This window comes from Macaca fascicularis, chromosome 16 (assembly GCF_037993035.2).
Source record: "Macaca fascicularis isolate 582-1 chromosome 16, T2T-MFA8v1.1".
NCBI classification, from domain to species: domain Eukaryota; kingdom Metazoa; phylum Chordata; class Mammalia; order Primates; family Cercopithecidae; genus Macaca; species Macaca fascicularis.
Genome location: NC_088390.1, coordinates 34,932,257 through 34,950,217, shown reverse-complemented (window position 1 = coordinate 34,950,217; position 17,961 = coordinate 34,932,257). Strand labels below are relative to the sequence as shown.

The 17,961-nt window shown below is 40.3% G+C and overlaps 1 protein-coding gene and 1 pseudogene across 5 annotated transcripts in view; one reads left to right on the top strand and one right to left on the bottom strand.

Annotated features, from left to right (window-relative positions):
- TAOK1 (TAO kinase 1) overlaps nucleotides 1-17,961 on the bottom strand; it is a 167,021-nt gene that overhangs the window by 101,554 nt on the left and 47,506 nt on the right. The gene's annotated exons all lie outside the window — the stretch shown is intronic.
- Nucleotides 3,813-3,913, top strand: LOC123569688 (U6 spliceosomal RNA; annotated as a pseudogene).

Here is a 17,961-nt window from a genome sequence, read left to right as displayed (position 1 = left end):
TAAAAAAGCATCTCAAATCAATGGGGAAAAGACTGATTTGATAAAAATGTGTTGTTAGGAGAGCTTAAAAGCCAAGTGAGAGAAAAATCATACCTTTTCCTCAAACTGAACATCAGAATTACATACGGATCAGATACACAAATATAAAAAAAGCAACTACACAAGTACTGGGAGGAAATATGAGTAAATTTCTTTGTAATCAGTATGAAGAAACTTATCTATGATCTACATGCAAAGCAGTAAGAAAAAAACATATTTGACAATATAAAAAAGAAAAATTGAGAGGAGGAAACACAGTAAAAGACACCAAAAATAATAAAAAACAGATAAACTTGGTATGAAAGCAGGAAGTACATCTGTAAGAATTTAAAAATAAATAAATAAAAAAGGCCGGGCGTGGTGGCTCACGCCAGTAATCCCAGCACTTTGGGAGGCAGGCGGGTGGATCACCTGAAGTCAGGAGTTCAAAACCAGTCTGGCCAACATGGAGAAACCTCGTCTCTTTTAAAAACACAAAAATTAGCCGGGTGCAGCGGTAGGCACCTGTAATCCCAGCTACTCGGGAAGCTGAGGCAGGAGAATCACTTGAACCCAGGAGGCAGAGGTTGCAGTGAGACAAGATCTCGTCATTGCACTGTAGCCTGGGCGACACAGTGACACTCTGTCTCAAAAAAAAAAAAAAAAAAAAAAGGGCCGGGCAAGGTAGCTCACACCTGTAATCCTATCATTTTGGGAGGCCAAGGTGGGCAGATCACTTGAGGTCAGGAGTTTAAGATCAGCCTACCAGCCTGGCCAACACGGCAAAACCCCATCTCTACTAAAAATACAAAAATTAGCCAGGTGTAGCAGTGCATGCCTGTAGTCCCAGGTACTCGGGAGGCTGAGGCGGGAGAATTGCTTGAATCCGGGAGGTGGAGGCTGCAGTGAGCAGATTGTGCCACTGCTCTCCAGCCTGGGTGACAGAGCGAGACCTTGTCTCAAATAATAAGATACACTTTTAAAAAGTCTGAAACTTACATAAGAGTTAATATCTTTAACAATGTGGAGTTTTGAAAAACACAGAAGAAATGGACAACATCCTAATACCCCTAATATAGTTACTAAAAACGGGGGAAGCCAGACATGGTAGTGGGTGCCTACAGTCCCAGTTACCCAGGAGGTTCAGGCAGGAGAATCACTTTGTGCCCAGGAGTGTTGAGATCGTAGTGCATTCTCACCATACCTGTGAATAGCCACTGCACTCCAGCCTGGGCAACAAAGTGAGATCTCTTCCCTTAAAAAAAAAAAAAAAAAAAAAAAAAAAGATGCCAGGCACAGTGGCTCACTCCTGTAATCCCAGCACTTTGGGAGGCTAAGGCGGGTGGATTATCCATAGTCAGGAGTTCGAGACTAGCCTGGCCAACATGGTGAAATTTTGCCTCTACTAAAAATACTAAAAATTAGACGGACATAGTGGTACACGCCTGTAATCCCAGCTACTCAGGAGGCTGAGGCAGGAGAATCACTTGAACCTGGGAGGCGGAGGTTGCAGTGAGCTGAGGTCGTGCCATTGCACTCCAGTCTGGGCAACAAGAGCACAGCTCCATCTCAAAAAAAAAAAAAAAAGTAGGCCGGGCGCGGTGGCTCAAGCCTGTAATCCCAGCACTTTGGGAGGCCGAGACGGGCGGATCACGAGGTCAGGAGATCGAGAGACGATCCCGGCTAACACGGTGAAACCCCGTCTCTACTAAAAAATACAAAAAAACTAGCCGGGCGAGGTGGCGGGCGCCTGTAGTCCCAGCTACTCGGGAGGCTGAGGCAGGAGAACGGCGTAAACCCGGGAGGCGGAGCTTGCAGTGAGCTGAGATCCGGCCACTGCACTCCAGCCTGGGTGACAGAGCAAGACTCTGTCTCAAAAAAAAAAAAAAAAAAAGTACAGTAAAAATACAGTTACTATAATTTTACGGGAGCATGGTTTTATGTGTGGTCCATTTTTGACTGAAAACATCATTACATGGTGCATGACTGCATGTGGAAAGTGAATGACATACTTCTAACTAACTCATGAGTCAGTAATGGAGTTTTGAGGAAAATTAGAAAAAGATTATGAACTGAACAAAAACTAAAATACAGGCCGGGTGTGGTGGCTCACACCTGTAATCCCAGCACTTTGGAAGGCCAAGGCAGGCGGATCACGAGGTCAGGAGATCGAGACCATCCTGGCTAACACGGTGAAACCCTGTCTCTACTAAAAAATTAGCCAGACGTGGTAGCGCACACCTGTAGCCCCAGCTACTCGGTAGGCTGAGGGAGAAGAATGGTGTGAACCCCAGAGGCAGAGTTTGCAGTGAGCTGAGATCGCCCCACTGCACTCCAGCCTGGGCGACAGAGTGAGACTCCGTTTAAAAAAACATAATTAAAAAAAAAATACAGCATAAAATGTGTAGGATACAGTTAAAGCAGTGCTTAGAGGGAAATTTATAGTACTAACTGCTATATTAGAAAAAACAAGGACTCAAATCAATAATCTAAGCTTCTATCTTAAGAATATAGAGGCCAGGCACGGTGGCTCACGTCTGTAATCCCAGCACATTGGGAGGCCGAGGTGGGCAAATCACGAGGTCAGGAGTTCGAGACCAGCCTGGCTAACATGGTGAAACCCCATCTCTACTAAAAATACAAAAAAATTAGCTGGGGGTGGTGGCGGGCACCTGTAATCCCAGGTACTCGGGAGGCTGAGGCAGGAGAATGGCTTGAACCCGGGAGGCGGGAGTTGCAGTGAGCCAAGATCGCGCCACTGCACTCTAGCCCGGGCAACAGTGCAAGACTCCGTCTCAAAAAAAAAAAATATATATATATAGAATATATATATATATAGAATATATATATATAGAATATATATATAATATATAGAATATATAGAAAGAAAAAAGCAAGTTAAACCAAAAGTAAATATAAGGAAGGAAATACTAAAGAACAGAACAGAAATCAGTGAAATAGAAAACAAAAGGCCAATAGAGAAAAAAATTTAAGTCAAAAATTGGTTATTTCGGAGGAAGCAGAGGAAGTTAGTAAGACGAAAAGGCTTCTAGCCAAACTAACAAAGGAAAACAAGCAGATATAAATTACCAATAATGCAAACAAAAGAGAGTGTATCACTACAGACCCTATACACATCAAAAAGATGAGGAAATACAATGAACAGCTTTAAGCTCCTAAATCTGACAACACAAATGAAATGGACAAATTATTTTGACAGATAAAAACTACCAAAAAGTCACTCAAGAAAGTAACCTGATTAGTCATATGTATATGAAAGAAAACTACAGGCCTAGACAGTTTCACTATCAAATTCCATTAAATATTAAAGAAAAAAATAATACCAATTCTACATAAATTCTTCAATTCATTTTATGAAAACATCATGACATTGATGGCTTCAGAAAACTGACAAAAACTGAAGATTTCTGACCAATATAAAAGCAAAAGTCATCAACATAAAAGCAAAATATCATCAACAAAATGAGATTAAATTCAGCAATATATAAAAATGACACCACAGCACAATCAAGCAGGATTTATCTAGAAATGCAAGACTGGTTTAGCATCAGAAAATCATTGTCATACTCGATTCTAGACATACTAAAGAAGAAATATAAACAGAGGCAGAAAATCAAACTGACAACATCCATTCATGCTAAAACACTCAAAATAGGAATAGAAAGAAACATCCTTAACCTATTAAAGGTATCTACAAAAAACCTGCTGCTAACATCATACTTAATGCTTGAAGACTGAAAGCTTTTCTCTAAAGATTAGAAATAACACAAAGGGTGCTTGCTTGGGCAGCACATATACTAAAATTGGAACAAGAAGATTAGCATGGCCCCTGCACAAGGATGACACGCAAATTTGTAAAGTGTTCCATATTTGTACATTTTTTAAAAACTTAAAGAGTATAACTGGATTGTTTGCAACTCAAAGGATAAGCACTTTTGGGGATGGATACCCCATTCTTCGTATGTGCTTATTTTGCATTGCATGCTTGTTTCAAAACATCTCATGTACCCCATAAATATATAAATCTACTATGTACCCACAAAAATTAAAAGTAAAAACTAAATTAAAAAAGAAGGTAATGATATCCACTCTAATCACCCCTAATCAACGCTGTACTAGAAGTTCTAGTCAGTGTTATAAGGAAAGAAAAAGAACTAAAAGGCATACGTAATAGAAAAAAAGAAAACTGTCTCTACTTACTGACAATATTATTGTGCACACAGAAAATCCCAAAAATGTACAAAATAGCAATGGGAAAAAAACTGAGTAAACACAAGTCTAATAATATGTGGGTAGAATTTATACAGCAAAAACAATAAAAATCTGGTGAAAGAAATAAACGTCAACCTAATTAAATGGAGACATGTATTCATAGACTGAATGACTCAATACTGTTATGAGGTAATTCTCTTCTAACTGATCCAAAAATTCAATGATTCATAGATTCAACACAATCTCAAAAGTCCAACAGGATTTTCTGTAGATATCAACAAACTGATTCTAGCCTGTATATGAAAAGGCAAAAGCTCCAAAGTAGCCAAAATAACTGTTTAAAAAGAATAAAGGTGAAGAACTCACATTACCTGAAGATCCAATAACACCTATGTATATTGTCTGGATTGTTAGAAGACAGGAAAAAGTAAAAAATAAAATACATAAGTACACGAGAACCCTCAAAAGACAACTCTGAAATACATCATTATATTGTTAAACTAGAGTTAACAGCATCCAGTGCATACCTGCTTCTTTTCCATACACACTAAAGTTCCTAAAAGTACATTATAAAAATTAGCACCATCCTGGTTGCCCTGTACCTACTCAGAATATTGCTATAACAGAGCCATCAATGTAAACTAACAAAGAAAGGTCTTTTCATTTTTAATAGCTGTCATGAAAAAACTACAGGAAAGAAACAGCAGCAAGGAGCTTTCACAGCAATCCTAGACTTCATAATTATTCTAGTCTGCTAAATACACATACATAAATACCCAAACAAAATGTAGGACTAATATAAGTGGATAAACCATAGATCAGACTTTTTGTTTTTGAAGATAGTCTCACTCTGTCGGCCAGGCTAGAGTGCAGTGGCGCCATCTCGGCTCACTGCAACCTCTGTCTCCAGAGCTCAAGCAATTCTCCTGCCTCAGCCTCCCACGTAGCTGGGATTACAGGTGTGTGCCACTATGCCCAGCTAATTTTTGTATTTTTAGTAGACACGGGGTTTCACCATGTTGGCCAGGCTAGTCTCGAACTCCTGACCTCAGGTAATCTGCCCGCTTTGGCCTCCCAAAGTGCTGGGATTACAGGTGTGAGCCACCGCGCCCAGCCTAGATCAGGTTTTAAATATAAATATTTGTAACAAGTTTTTTAAAGGTACTATGAAACAGCATATACAATTTTCTTTAAAAAGTCTATTAGATTACATTTTTTAAATTATCTAATCTGTTCTTAGAGGAAAATATCATTAAAGTAATTTACCATTATGCTTCCTAATAAAGCGAACAATAAAAAGAAACTAACAATCACATCAACAGCCAATGAGATCTAATTTATTCCTGGTTCCACAAAAGTAGACCAGAGAAGCCTAGCACTTATTAGGCTATTTACACTTGAAAATGTGAAAGGCATACATAATTTTTGTGGGTGGTATCACTTTATCCAATCATAAACCCACACATCTCCAAGAAAGCTGATAAAACAAGAATAAAATCCAATATAATTTATTTTAAAATCTCAGACCAAAGTAGGATTTTCAGATAAGTAACTGTTCCAAATTTGCAAAACATAGTCAAATAATTGACAATAACATCATTCAAGAGCAACAAAAAGAAGATGGGAAGGTACTGATAATTACAGCACATTCAGTATTACTTGAGGAATGCTCCTTGAATCAACAAGGATAATGTCATAGTATTCCATCTTTTAAGAACCTTCAGATTTTCACAAAAAAAGGACATTGTTGGTCCTAAGCAATTGATTTAATATTATAAAGCCCTTTTCCCTACATCTGTTAGTCAAAGGGTTCAGGCTTAGAAAACAGCCAATTTAGTAAAATGTGCAGTCCTCTGGAGAAAGAAAATTGCTTCTTTACACCGAATTCATAGAGATTATACTATCTACTATATCCTCCCTCAACAGACACACACACACATACATATGTAATTATACCAATAACTGAAATGATAAATAAGACTGAGAAATATCAGCAAGAAGTTTGAGATTATAGGACAAATCAGGCTTACCTACACATTTGTATTTTTAGTAGAGATTGGGTTTCACCATGTTGGCCAGGCTGGTCTCAAACTCCTGGGCGCAAGTGATCTGCCAGCCTCAGCCTGCCTGAGTGCTTGATTAGAGGCATGAGCCACCATGCCAGGCCTGTTGTGAGCATTTTTATTGCTAAGTAGTATCCTATTGTACGGATATACCACTATATTTTTTTAGGAAACTTATACATCACAATTACTTACTCCTAGTAAACTAGAAAGATGAAGAAACTTTCTTAACCATACTATCCTATTTAATGGTGAAATATATTTCTATTACAGCCAAAAAGAAACCTTTATTATTCAGCATCGTTCAGAGGTCCTGGTGCTGTTAACATATGCCACAATACATAAAGCATTCTACAAAAACAATAACAAAAAACAGGTTCCATAAATAGGCAATTCAAAGAATAAGATTACAAATGGCCAGTAAACTTACAAAAATATGCTAGCAGAACAGTGGTAAGTGAAATAGAAAATATTTTAAAAACAGAAAAAAATAAACCATAAAAAGAGAAAAAGTGGCTGGACACAGTGGCTCAGTAAGTGGTGAGATCTGTAATCCGAGCACTTTGGCAGGTCCAGGTGGGAAAACAACTTGAGCCTAGGAGTCCAAGACCAGCCTAAGCAAACTAGGGAGACCCCATCTCTACAAAAAAATGTGAAAATTAGTTGGGTGTGGTGGCACATGCCTGTTGTCCCAGCTACTTGGGAGGAAGCTGAGGTGAGAGGATCGCTTGAGCCAGGGAGGTTGAGTCTGTAGTGAACCATGATTGTACCATGGCATTCCAACCTGGATGACCCTGTCTCAAAAAAAAAAAACCAGAAAAATCAACAAAGCCAACTTTCAAGAAGTTGGCTCTTGAAACAAAATAGACAAACCTATTAACCAAACAGAAAAGAACAAAAGGATAGAAGACTCAAATTACTAAAATCAGTAATGAAAGCAGAGATTTGGGGTTTTTTTGTTCATTTTTTGGGGGTTTTTTTGAGACGGAGTCTTGCTCTGTCACCAAGCTGGAGTGCAGTGGCACAACCTCGGCTCACTGCAACCTCGGCTCACTGCAACCTCCGCCCCCCGGGTTCAAGCAATTCTCCTGCCTCAGCCTCCTGAGTGGCTGGGACTACACGCATGCACCACCACACCCAGCTAGTATTTGTATTTTTAGTAGAGACGAGGTTTCACCATGTTAGCCAGGATGGTCTAGATTCTTGACCTCGTGATCCGCCTGCCCTAGCCTCCAAAGTGCTGGAATTACAGGTGGGAGCCACCATGTCTGGCCAAAGCAGAGATGTTACTACCAAACTTACAGAAATAAAAAGGATATGAGAATAATATGAACAAACATTAGGTAATCTAGATGAAATGGTCAGATTCCTAAAATCACACAAACTACCAAAACTAACTCAAGAAAACAGAACATTTCAACAGACTAAATTGACCTAGATCTAATTTCAACAAGTAAAAACATTGATAAAGCAGTAATCAGAAAACTGTCAGAGGAAACAGCCTGGAACTAGATGGCTTCACTCATGGCGTCTACAATTTTTTTAAAGAGATGGGGGTCTCGCTATGTTGCCCAGATTGGACTCGAACTCATGGGCTCAAGTGATCCTCTAGCCTCAGCCTCCCAAGTCTGGGACTACAGGCATGTACCACCAAGCCAGACTTCCACCAAATATTTAAAGAATTAACTCATTTTATGGGCCAGTAGTGCCTTGATACAAAGCCAGACGAAGCTATCACAAGAAGAAAAAAATTACAGACCAAATACCCCTTATGAATATAGACTCAAAAATCCTCAACAAAAATACCTGAATCCAGCAGCATGTTAAAAGGATTATACACTATGAGCAAGTGGCACTTATTCTAGGAATCCAAGGGTGATTCAACATATGAAAAGAAATCAATGTAACATATCACTTTATCAAAATGAAGGGGAAAAACCCACAATCAAATCAATAAATACAGAAAAGGCATTTGATAAAATGCAATACACTTTCGTAATAAAAACACTCAACAGGCTGGGCTGGTGGCTCACGCCTGTAATCCCAGCACTAGGAGACGGAGGCGGCTGGATCACCTGAGGTCAGGAATTCCTGATCAACATGGTGAAACCTCATCTTTACTAAAAATTTTAAAATTAGCAGGGCGTGGTGGCGCACACCTATAAACCCAGCTACTCAGGAGGCTGAGGCTGGAGAATTGCTTGAACCCCGGAGGCAGAGCCTGCAGTAAACAGAGATCGCACCACTGCACTCCAGCCTGGGCGAAAGAGCAAACTCTGTCACAAAAAAAAAAAAAGAAAAAGAAAAAAAAGTAATTGATATAACCATTAAGAATTATTTACAGTATATAATAAGTATCTAAATACTGACTGATAAGACAAGAGCCTCTCCTTCCAGCTGTTTCCTTTTAATAAGCTCATATGGTACCTCTACTTTTCCCTGCTTTCACTGTTTAACACTGTAGCCACTTTTGGGGGGTTGTAGAGCAAACTACAACACAGAGTTACAATACAATACAAAAATTCTTGTAATGTCTCTCTCACAAGCACTTACATTCCTTCAAGTTTGAAAGAGTATTGACCCAAAATGTTAACAGTTTTTCTATGTGAGTGCTAGGACTTATATAAGACTTATTTTCGTCATTTTCCTTATCAGAATTTTCTAGTTTATTTTGCTTACAATTAACATTGCTTGTGTGAATTTTTAAAATGCAAGTTAAGGCCGGGCGCGGTGGCTCACGCTTGTAATCCCAGCACTTTGGGAGGCCGAGGCAGGCGGATCACCAGGTCAGGAGATCGAGATCACCCTGGCTAACACGGTGAAACCCCGTCTCTACTAAAAATACAAAAAAATTAGCCAGGCATGGTGGCAGGCGCCTGTAGTACCAGCTACTCGGGAGGCTGAGGCAGGAGAATGGCGTGAACCGGGAAGGCGGAGGTTTCGGTTAGCCAAGATCACGCCACTGTACTCCAGCCTGGGCGACAGAGCGAGACTCCGTCTCAAAAAAAAAAAAAAAAAAGGAGTTGTGACTATTCTCAAGTGTCAGAAAGGTAAACGCAAGACAGGGGTGAAGCAGTAATTTTTTAAGTTTAATATCACAGTTCAAAATCTGTAAGTGTTACAACTTTGCAAAGTAGAAAGATTTTTGTTCTTTTTTTAAAATTCCATGCATACACTGGAAGACATTCTCCTAAAATATTACTTTTAAGCTGAGGATGACGAGGGGAAGCAGGACTGTCAAATTAGATACCTATAACTACCCACTATCATATTACAGACTATCTTTTAAAAAACAATTTTTTTTAAAGAGACAGAGTCTTTCTCACTACATTGCCCTGGCTGGATTCAAACTCTTGGGGCTCAAGAGATTCTCCTGCCTCAGCCGCCTAAGTAGCTGGGACTACAGATTTGTAGTCCTTGCCCTGTAATTATGGACTATTTAGATATCTATAACTCCACACTAACAAATCTAACAAGAAGGATTTTCTGTCAAAACAGAAATTCTATAAAACAACTGGCCTGGACTCTTGAAAACGTCATTAAAGACAAAAAATACATAGGGAACTGTTCTGGAGGAGACTAAAGAGACATGGCAACAATATGCAATGTATGGCCTTTGACTGAATCCCAGATTGGGTAAAAAAAATTCCAGCTTTAAAAGGCATTATTGGCTGGGCGCGGTGGCTCACGCCTGTAATCCCAGCACTTTGGGAGGCTGAGGCGGGCAGATCACAAGGTCAGGAGCTCAAGACCAGCCTGACCAACATGGTGAAACTGTCTCTACTAGTAAAATACAAAAACATTAGCCAGGCATGGTGGCGCGCACCTGTAATCCCAGCTACTCAGGAGGTTGAGGCAGGTGAATTGCTTGAACCCGGGAGGCAGAGGTTGCAGTGAGCCGAGATCACCCCACTGCACTCCGGCCTGGGCAACAGAGTGAGACTCCGTCTCAAAAAAAAAAAAAAAAAGACATTAGAGAAAATCTAACACTGTATATTTGATAGGAATACTATATTGCTGCTAAATTTCCTATCACGATTATATTGTGCTTAGCAGGAAAATATTCTTGGGCAATACATACTGAAGTATTTAGGGTCATGATTCTGCAACTAATTCAAATGGTTCAGGGAAAAAAAGTGCCTATGTAGCACAGCAACACATGTTATAGAGCAATAAGTTAATGGATTGGTAAGCTTTCATGAAGGTATAATGGCTATTCATTTTACTAGACTTGCAACTTTTCGGTAAGTTTTACATTTTTCAAAATAAAAAGTTGGAAAGTTCTAAACAGTAGACTAATTACTAAAGCCCAACAACAGTAGACTAAATAATTAATTACTAAAACTCACTCAAGAGGTGGGAATGTTATCTCTTGTTAGACAGTAATTAGAAAGAGTAACAACTTCTAATCATGTTTTAGAATCTGATAGCTTTATTTGTTTGTTCTGAGACAAGGTCTCCTTACTCTGTTACGCAGGCTGAAATGCAGTGCCACGATCTCAATGCAGCCTTGACCTCCTGAGCTCTGGGCTCAAGGGATCTTCCCACCTCACCCTCCCAAGTAGCTGAGACTACAGGCATGTGCCACCACGCCCAGCTGATTTTTGTATTTTTGACAATGGGTTTTACCATGTTGCCCACACTATTCTCGAACTTCTGTGCTCACGCGATCTGCCTGCCTCAACCTCCTAAGGTGCTGCTGGGATTACAGGCATGAGTCACTGCACCCAGCCAGAACCTGATAGTTTTATAGGTATTTGCAAACTTCAAAGCAGAAAAGAAACTTTTAAATTTGTTTTGATGCTCACATAATTCTAATAGTAAACAGAACAGAAAAAGAAAAATCCACAAACCAATTTTACTCTGAATTCATATAAAAATGGTATTTTCTTTTTTTTTTTTTTTAAATGGTATTTTCAACAGAATATTCAAAAAGTAATACTGGAACATTCGAAAAATAAAAATAATAAATTTAAAAAATGTAATATTGAAACAATGTTTAAATTTGGGATTATACATAAGAATGTTTTGTAACAGTCTTCTCAATACCATCACCCTATACCTGTGGAAGAAAGACATTGCTAATCCACCACACCATTTTCCCCATAGAATATAAAGACAGTTACGGCCGGGCATGCTGGCTCACACCTGTAATCCCAGCCCTTTGGAAGGCTGAGGCGGGCGAATCACAAGGTCAGGAGGCCGAGACCAGCCTGGCCAACATGGTGAAACTCCATCTCTGATAAAAATACAAAAAATCAGCTGGGCGTAGTGGTGGGCGCCTGTAATCCCAGCTACTTGGGAGGCTGAGGCAGGAGTATCACTTGAACCTGGGAAGCGGAGGTTGCAGTGAGCCGAGATCATACCACTGCACTAAAGTCCGGGTGACAGAGTGAGACTCCATCTCAAAAAAAAAAAAAAAAAAAAAGAATATAAGGCAGTTCCAAAGGCATAAGTACTCCTTCATTTTATCAGAATTGAAACAGAATGCAAAACTTATTTCCCACTTCCAGGTTTTCTACTTCAAAAAGCCAAGTTAGATTATTGTATCTTATCTTATATGCCAAAATTAATCAGACATGGACTAATGAGTTTAATCAGAAACAAGTTTTAATAATAGGTTAAATATACTCTATAAAACCAATGTTAAGAAATACACAGGCCAGCGCAGTGGCTCAGGCCTGTAATTCCAACACTTTGAGAGGCTGAGGCAGGCAGATCACTTGATGTCAGGAGTTCAAGACCAGCCTGGTCAACATGATGAAACCCCATCTCTACTAAAAATGCAAAACTTAGGCCGGGCACAGTGGCTCAAACCTGTAATACCAGCACTTTGGGAGGCCAAGGCGGGCGGATCACGTCAGGAGCTCGAGACCAGCCTGGCCAACATGGTGTGACCCTGTCTCTACTAAAAATACAAAAATTAGCCAGGTGTGGTGGCAGGCGCCTGTAGTCCCAGCTACTTGGGAGGCTGAGGCAGGATAATTGCTTGAACCTGGGAGGTGGAGGTTGTAGTGAGCCAAGGTCTCACCAGTGTACTCCAGCCTGGGAGACAGAGGGGGACTCCATCTCATAAATAAATAAATAAGCAAGCAAGCAAGCAAGGTGGGTGTGGTGGTGCATGCCTGTAATCCCAGCTACTTGGGAGGGTGAGGCAGGAGAATGGCTTCAACCTGGGAGGTAAAGGTTGCAGCAAGCCAAGACTGTGCCACTGCACTCCAGCCTGGCAATAGAGCAAAACTCCATCTCAAAAAAAAAAAAAAAAAAGGAATTATATAAAACTCCTATACCAAGTAAGTTACATTTTATTTGATCCTCTTAAAGGCACTTTTAAGTACTTCTTAAGTAAAGATGTCAGGAGGAGTAAGATTTTACACATAGTATACTTAGCAAGGTACCTGGCATACAGGGAACAACAATATCTACTTTTATTATCCCCAATTTATAGATGTGAAACTCAAGATTCAGAGACATCAAGCAATCTGTTAAGATTACACAGCCTAATAAGTGGTGGAACAGAAATCTGAACCCAAGAGGTTTCATCCTAGAAAATCCCTTCTTAACTACTATACTATATACTGCCTATACAGTAAAAATGCAGAGAAGCAATAATAAAGGAAATATGCCAAAACACTGATGATCTCTAGGTGGTAAAATCAGGTATGGTTTTAATCTTCCTTATGTTCTAGTCATATATGAAGTACTTTTAAAACTGTTTTTTCCAGAAAATTAAAAAGTATCAGTAACACAAATACCAGTATTACAAATACCTAGAACTTATAAAATCTACATCAAAAGCTTGGTCTTATTAGTTCCATAGCAGTACTTTCAAGAAGTATTCATATTTTCAACATATTCAAACTTCAACATATTTTCTGATAAATGAAACTACTGAACTAAGCTCAATAATCAAAATCTAGTAACCAGCTGGGGGCAGTGGCTAATGTCTGTAATCCCAGCACTCTGGGAAGCCAAGGAAGGAGGATCACTTGAGGACAGGAGTTTGAGACCAGCCTGGACAACATGGTGCACCTCTGTCTCTATGAAAAAATACCAAAAAAAAAAAAAAAAAAAAAAAATTAGCTGGCCATGGTGGGAGCTATTCCAGTGGCTGAGACATGAGAATCACTTGAACCTGGGAGGGGGAGATTACAGTGAGCCAAGATCATGCCACTGCACTCCAGCCTGGTGACAGAGACACTCTCTCAAAAAGAAAAAAGAAAAAAAAGAAAGAAAAAAAGAAAAACAAATCTTAGTCACGCCACTTCTGATTTTCAAGAAAATTTAAAGGGAATAGTTAAAATACCCAAGATACTCACATATATAAAATAATATAATACAGTAACTTATCAGTGCAACATAAAATGAATATGATGGGGGAAATAAAGAAAAAAAAATTTCCCTTCTGGTATAACTATTCTCATTGTACATGTGCAACAACTTGGTTAACTATAGTTTAGGTAAGGCAAGAATCATCACCAAAAGCAGTCAGGAGTGGTGGCTCATGCCTATAATCCCAGCACTTTGGGAGGCCAAAGCAGGCAGATCACTTGAGGTCAGGAGGGTGAGACAAGCCTGGCCAACATGGCGAAACCCCATCTCTACTAAAAATACAAAAATTAGCCAGACGTGGTGGTGTGCACCTGTAGTCCCAGCTATTCAGGAGGCTGAGGCACAAGAATCGCTTGAACCCAAGAGGCAGAGGTTGCAGTGAGCCAAGATTGTGCCAACATACTCCAGCCTGGGTGACAGTGACACCATCTCAATAAAAAAGTTAAAAAAAAAAATTATTACCAAAAGGAAGCAAATATTTAATCCAATATTCAAAATATATTGCTTTTAAATTGTTATGTTAAACTTAGATTTGCCCTTTTTGACCTCTTTTTACTGATCTTTTCCCAGGGTGTATTTTGGTTCTGTCATCTCCAAAGGAGAACTGTCCTAATGAGACAGTCAGGTGGGAGGGGTCCCTGGATAAACTCCAACCAGCCTGCCCACTGAAGTGGAGCCTCATGAAGTTCACACCTGTTACAGCACAGAGGAGCCTGGCCCCTGCTCTTCCTGTGTGGAGGCTGAGATTCAAACAGTTGGGTGAGAAGCACTCTAGCAAGGGACTCTGGCCTTGCAGAATATCCTTGTTTCCCCTTTTATTCCCTTTTCATCCAATAAAACCCTGCTTTACTCACCTTTAAACCATCTGGGAGCCTACATTTTCCTGGTCATGGGACGGACAAGAATCCCGTCTTTAGCTGAATTAAGGAAAAGTCCTGCAACTTTTTGGCGCCCAGCATGGGGCTTGAGAAAAGTGAGTAAATGGGAACTCAAAACCTCTAGCTGTGGTTTCTAAGCCTTTTCATCCTCAGACTTCTGAGCTTATGGGAAACTGCACCCCCACCCCGTCGCTCCTGGGGGTCGGGGGCCTTTTCATCATCTTTTGCTACTTTTTCAGGAGGGACTGGGGAGCAGCAGATCCCAGCCACTCTCCCCTCCATGTCAGGACTGGGACGCATGGCCCAAGGGTCCCACACAGCCTATCTATTGGCTGGGAACAGCCAATAGACTGGTTCCCAGACACATCAGGGCAGCCTTCCCCTTACCCAGCCAAGGGGTTTCAACTCTGTGAGACAGAAATTAAACTTTTCTCCCTGGTGAAGGAACCACTTGCATAAGAATAGAGGTCAGGAGTCCGAGACCAGCCTGGCCAACATAGTGAAACCCCGTCTCTACTAAAAATACAAAAATTAGCAGGGCATGGTGGCCCACACCTGTAGTCCCAGCTACTTAGGAGGCTGAGGAAGGAGAATCACTTGGACCCGGGAGGCGAAGTTGTGGTGAGCCGAGATCGTGCCACTGCACTCCAGCCTGGGCAAGACTCCGTCTCAAAAAAAAAAAAAAAAAGAAAAGAAAAGAAAAAGAAAAAGAAAAAGAAAAAGAAAAAAGAAAAATTCAAAGAAGTTCTTCCCCAGGCATTTTTAAACTGTTTCTTTTCTTTCCCCTTCTCTAACCCATCAACAGGTTAACCTTTAAAATATCTTTTTCCCTTTAGTAGGCCAGGTCCCCCAGCTATCAGTTTATATTTTCTGTAAAGCTTTAATTGTGAAAAAGGATTTGTGGGGCTAGTCTTGGGCAGCGGCCAATCTGGTGTGCTTTGCATGTCTGTATGGTTCCTGCTACAAGCCTCCCAACATCCTAAGGGCATGGCTTCTAACTCCCAGGCAAGTCTTTGTTTAGCAATCCTGCCTTAGGGAATGTTTCTTTCTGGTTTGACATCTGCATGTTTTCCTAGCAGCCCTGTCTCTTAAAGGGCCCCACCCAGCAAATGGGTTTTCTTCCACTTCTCTGTGTGTGTACTGCGTGTGATGCCTGTAAAAAGAGCTCTAATTAATTTGGACTAAAGAAAGACAAAGGCTTGGCTCTAATATTTTTTTAAGGCAAAATAAATGCTGTGGTACTTTTCAGTTCATGTGACTTTAATCTTCAAGAAATAAAAACAGCTGGCCAGGCGCAGTGGCTCACGCCTGTAATCTCAACACTTTGGGAGGCCGGGGTGGGCAGATCATGAGGTCAAGAGATCGAGACCATCCTGGCCAACATGGTGAAAACCCATCTCTACTAAAAATACAAAAATTAGCTGGGCGTGGTGGCACGCACCTGTAGTCCAGCTACTCGGGTGGCCGAGGCAGGAGAATCACAGGAACCTGGGAGGCAGAGGTTGCAATGAGCCGAGATTGTGCCACTGCACTCCTGCCTGGCAACAGAGCAAGATTCCATCTCAAAAAACAAAAAGAAAAGGAAAAAAAAAAAAGAAAAAGGAAAATAGCCCTGAAGACTATGGTAAAATGCAGGTCAAATCCAAAGTTTCCTAAGTGTTTTGAGATTATAAACTGTCTGTCTTGCCTGCTTCACAACTGTTAAGGCCTGGGGACACATGGAATCAACCATGCCCTTAAGTAAGAGAGCAAACCTTGGCTGCAGTTAGCACACATTTAAAGCAACTCACCAAGTTTTACCTTAAAGTTAAAAATTGCTAGGAGTTAACTGAAACTACCAGAAATAGATTTACATGGAAGGTGAGTAAGAACAGTGAAATGTGGTTTTTAGTAAAAGGTTATGAGAACGCATGGAAATGTAAACTTTTGCCTAGAAAGAGGGTATTATATGGTTTTTCTGTAAATTGAGCACTGAAATAAAAGCACAAGGTTTTCCTAAGGTGCTAATCTGCTCTTTGGCAAAATTTGTAAAGCATTATAGAAGGTTTTTTGGGCCAGGCATGGTGGCTCACGCCTGTAATCCCAGCACTTTGGGAGGCCAAGGCGGGCAGATCACAAGATGAGGAGTTCAAGACCAGCCTGGAAAACATAGTGAAACCACATCTCTACTAAAAATACAAAAAAATTAGCCAGGCATTGTGGCAGGTGCCTGTAATCCCAGCTACTCGGGTGGCTGAGACAGGAGAATCACTTGAACCCGGGAGGCGGAGTTTGCAGAGCCAAGATCACACCACTGCACTCCAGCCCGGGCAACAGTGCCAGACTCCATATCAAAAAAAAAAAAAAAAAAAAAGTTTTTTTTCTTCTTTAAAATTTTTGAGTCATCATTTTGGCAAAACTTATGGTAATCTCAAATTTTATTTCGTAATATCAAGTGTGTACATTTAGCAGCCTTCCCAAAAACAAACTTCAGTTTCAAAATTGTCTTCCCTGGCATCTGGCTTTTCAGATACTTCAGAGGGCCCCTGAAGTGTCTAGAAAAGAAAGGCAAACAGGATTATGTGACGTGTTTAGGTACATAGAATTGCCAAAATGACCTTCAATGTTCTTTAGGTTATATCTTAGTAAACAATGCTGATGTATGTTCCAAATTTTTATGGGATTTCTAAAATTCTAATGTCCCAGTATATGCTATCAATCAAAATTAAGGTTAAGTTATTGTAAACTATGGAGATAACCAAACTTCTTTGCCAACTGTGTTTCTGACCACTTGGCTATTCACAGACGATTGTTGTCTTGTTTTAATCCTGTTCAGAAGATGGTTTATAATAGGCTGTAAGACTTTAATAGGTGCTCTCAAATACAGACTTCAGACAACTTTGGAGACTGTAACATTTTAATAAAGGAAAATGAACAGGACTCATGGAAGAGCTGAAATGTTTACAGGTATCAAGCAAAACAAGAGTTAAGGAAATGGACTGAACTCAGAAAGCTGAAGCAATCTTTTTGACTTTTGGTTGGAATATTGCTGATCCTTGTTTTGTTTTTCAGAGTCAAGGAAACTCATTTTGAACTATTTATGGCCTTTAATAATTGAGTAAGGTATACTCCTATAAACAAAAATTTGGAGCATGTATGTTTCTCTCTGCCTGGTGCCTCTAAAATTTGGAAACTATCTGTGAGTATTCTTTAATTTTTTGATTTTTTAAATTTAAATTTTTTTTTTTTTTTTGAGACGGAGTCTTGCTCAGACGCCCAGGCTGGAGTGCAGTGGCCGGATCTCGGCTCACTGCAAGCTCCGCCTCCCGGGTTCACGCCATTCTCCTGCCTCAGCCTCCCGAGTAGCTGGAACTACAGGCACTCGCCACTACGCCCGGCTAATTTTTTTGTATTTTTAGTAGAGACAGGGTTTCACCGTGTTAGCCAGGATGGTCTCA